The following is a 4,316-nucleotide window of genomic DNA, read 5'->3' on the forward strand; positions in this document are numbered from 1 at the left end:
ATTCTTCTTCTTCAGTAGTGCTTTACTTATTCAGGGCTTCTTCCCTTTCCATATAAAGTTAATGATTAGTTTTTCCATCTCTGAAGAATGTTGTTGGTATTTGGATCGGGATTGCGTTGTATCTGGTCAATAAACCATCATTTTCATCACATCATATCAAGGGTACATTGATTTATCACTGCTGATATTTGCCTTGGTTACATAGCTGAGGTAGTATTTGTCAGGTTTCTCCACTGTAAAGTTACTTTTTACCCCTTTTCAATACTGTACTCTTTGGAAGGAGGTCACTATGTGCAGCACACACTTAAGGAGTAGGAGTTATGTCCCCCCCCCGCCGAGGGCTGATAATCTACATAAATTATTTGGAATTCTGCACAGGAGATCTGTTTCTCCTCCCCACTGATTTATTTATGTTAGTATGGACTTCAAAAACAAACAAACAAACAAACAAAACCTGTTGCTGTCGAGTTGATTCTGACTCATAGTGACCCTATAGGACACAGTGGAACTGCCCCACAGGGTTTCCAAGGAGCACCTAGCGGATTTGAATTGCCAGTCTCTTTGATTAGCAGCCGAACTCTTAACCACTATGTCACCAGGGTTTTCAGTATGGATTAGGGATATTTATTTTCTCCTTTGGTTTATAATCCTGTCCAACCTTATCTATTTTGTTGCTCATTTTTTTCCAGCTTTGGCCATTAAGGGCCAAAGATTTGTTTTTAATTTTGAATAGATGTAGAATTTTTATAGCACTTTATCATCTATTGGTATAATTTAATATTTATTTAATGTAGCAACTAATATTGAATCATAATTTGAATGCAAAAATATTAAATAATATGTTACCAAAATAAATGAAGTAGTATATAAAAAGATAGTAGTATATTGTGACAAAGTGGGCTCCAGAATACATGTGCAGTTTAACATTAGAAAATAATTCACTGTTATTTGCGACATTAAATAAAAGGGAACATGTCTGTGTAATTGCCACCTAGCTCAAAAAACAGAACTTACCAGCACCCTATAAGGGTCCCCTTTATCTAAGCAAATTATTATATATATATAATAAAATATTATTGATAACTTGATAAGCATATATTATCACATAATAAAATATTGCACATTTTATTGCATTTATACACAGCCTGAAACAGAAAGCAGGATGAAAAATGACACGATCTAAGCAATGAAAATATAAAACACCTAGAAATAAATCCAATAAAAGATGTTTCGAGTTAATATAGAAAATTATAAAAATTTTCTTTAAAATCCAAAATAGATGGAGAGAGGTATCATGTTGTTGAACGAGAAGATTTAACATTATAACAATGTCAATTCTTACCAAATTAATCTATAGAGTCAACGAACTATAATAAATTCTTAGCACATTTTAAAAAAGACTTGGGAGGATTATAAAATGTGTATGAGAGATTGAGGGCCTAAGGATATTGATATGCTGAAAAGCAGAAGATGAAGTGTTTGTCCTGTCAGAATTCAAGAGCTTATTTTAAAGATATGGTGTTAAGACAATATGGTATTGACATAAATACAGAAAAAATGACCAATGGAATAGTGTTGTCAAACAGACTCGAGAACACATAAAAATTTTATATATAATAGATTTTGCATTGCACATAATTGGGGACATATTGGACTATTGCTAAGTTAAATGAGCTAGAACTCAATCTTTTTGTTAAAAGACTTTGTATGTAGGCAAAGAAGCAATCATCTACCATTAAAATTTTACTTACAAGGATGGATTTATATAGCCAGTGAAAAGAATATCATATATATATTTGGTCTGCCCAAGTGGTCTCATCAGCATGGGGGGCTCCAGGGTAGCTGGAATTTTATATGTTGTCTCAGGGTTACAAAGGTGCTAGTCTCGAGAGAGACAGACAAATGGAAAAAGTTTTATCATCCTTTATGACCCAGGCTATGGTCAAGGGAACAAAGGCCCTGACTCTAGATGAAAGAGCATGAATGGCACCGTATTAGTTAGGTTTCAATCAGAAGATGGAAACCACAGAGCAATTTGAGTGGAAAGTTTAACGTGTGGAATTATTAACAAGAGATCGAAGTAACAGCAAATTGGCTAAGAAGGTAAAAAGATACTGGAGGGCTGAAGGAGCGTACCCCAAGGAAGGAAAAAACCTGGAGAGGGAGAATTCTCCCCAACGCTGTGATTCACACCTAGCTGGAGAGGGTGTAGTTGAAGCCCACTTGATGACAGAAAAGTTTGCTGGGTTGTCTTGATCCAGAGCTGGTCCATAGCTGGCAAGCCGAGACTGATGGGCAGAGACTCATCTGTTACGTCAAGGAAATTCACCGGGAAGCTGCCCATAGGGGTTGTGTTAAGTTGCTGGAAAGTCAGCTGGGGGCACTGCTGGACTTTCTCAAAAGCCACTGTGAGGGCACATGAGGTGAGGGAGTTGTTGTTGACTTACCATGAAGTTATCACCATGAAACCACATGGAAGCAAACTAGGACACTTGAGGAACTTGTTAGCTACCCTAGCGAGTACCACTGAACTTGAGAACTTGAAGCCATTTGAGGGAATGCTGCTTGCTGCTGGAACAACGCAGGGGAGAGGGATGTATGCCAGAGGAAGCTGGGGATGTTCCACATGCTGCTAGCCACCAGGGCCACATGCTGAAGGAGAAAAATGAGATGAGCACACCAGAACCAAGAAGAGAAACACTTTCCTCCTCCAGTGTCTCTCCCGTTGTCTGTGCTGACAAAGCTTAACATCACGCCTGCTGGAAAGGAAAAATACTTACAATGTCTTTCTCCATTATCACAGAGCAGGCAAAAAGGATGAATTTGGTGCTTAGAGCCAATAAATTGATAACTGGCATAGTCAATCACTTTGGCTAGTCATCTTTCATACGCACCCTTCTACACACGTTTGAACGTCTGTGCAACAATGAAACAACTATATTTCCACTTACCAACATATAACTAGAAATGAAGAATTTCTCCTAATACCCTCAAAATGAGAAGACATACAGTCCCTAAAAGTCATTGTATCTTTGGCTGTTGTTATATTAATTACTCCTCGAATTCTGTCGCAGTCCCACTGAATATTCAGTTACCTAAAGACTCAATTGTAAAGTTAACCTCCAACACATTGTATATAAGATAAAAACTGGGAAGGAGAGAGAATAATAAAGAAAAAAAAAAGGATAGCATATACTAATAAACACATGTAGGAAGTATAGGGGAAATATGTAAAGTTACTACAGTCCTTGTTTCTGTAATTGTTCACAAGACCATAGTTGATTTTTATGGCTTCCTTCTTCCATTGTTTTGCATTTCCCTTACTTAGTGGATGGCCCAAACCTTCATTCCTAAAGAATTTTAGTTTTCAATCATTCCTAACTTTTTTTGGTTGCTGTACCTTTTAATTAACCTTTTATATTGCTTGCTGACCATCACTGATTTATTACATTCATGATACTATGCAAACAAGGCCAGGTGCTCAATAAATGGATAGTATGCCGATGGCCTTGGTAAGACAGAGGTACTTCATAGATAAAACCCATGAAGAGGCAGGGACCTGCCAGTTCAGTAAGATTTTTAGAATTTCCTTGGTTGAAGGTGTTATGGGACATCCTCTCTAAAAGAATAAGAATAAAAAAAAATTGCATCCTCTATCTCCCACATGAAGTAGGAAGCACAATGCCTGGCAGGTCTCTTCAGAAGTTGGAAGCAGTATATTCCACACCTAGGAAAACCAGGTTACACTAAGAACTGCAAGTTTTGAGTTGGGCACAGAAGAGGAAAGAGTTCTGCAATAGTTCCAGGATCTTTTGTAGGCACCCCTACAGGTTGGGCCATACAACCATGCAGACCCTATGGTAGTAGAAGCATCATTAGTGGGAAATATGTCATGTGAAACTTATGTCAAGCCCAAATGGGAGAATTATAGTGCAAATTTATAGGGTTCTGAGAGGCAAGGCCATACCATCTTCAGTAGAGAATTACACACTGAAAAACAACTCCTGTTGTTCTACTGAAAGGTGTGCATTTCGTTATTCTTGGACTAAAATTCAAATTCCTTATTCTGGCTTATAAGGTCCTTCATAATCTCATTCCGGTGTAACTCTCCTGATTAACTTTTTGCGTGTCCAGCTATACTGGCCTTCTTCAGTTCTCTAAAGATGCCAAGCTCTTTTTCACCTCAGAGCTTTTGCAGTTGTTTTCTACCTGAAACGCTCTGCTTACATTCTTGCATTCTTGAATGTCTGGATCTTACTTTTCGAGTCTTAGCTTAAATATAACCCGCTCCAAGATGTCTTCCTGGAGAGTCCTAG

The sequence above is a fragment of the Trichechus manatus genome, unplaced genomic scaffold (genome assembly GCF_000243295.1).
Source record: "Trichechus manatus latirostris isolate Lorelei unplaced genomic scaffold, TriManLat1.0 scaffold00027, whole genome shotgun sequence".
NCBI lineage: Eukaryota > Metazoa > Chordata > Mammalia > Sirenia > Trichechidae > Trichechus > Trichechus manatus.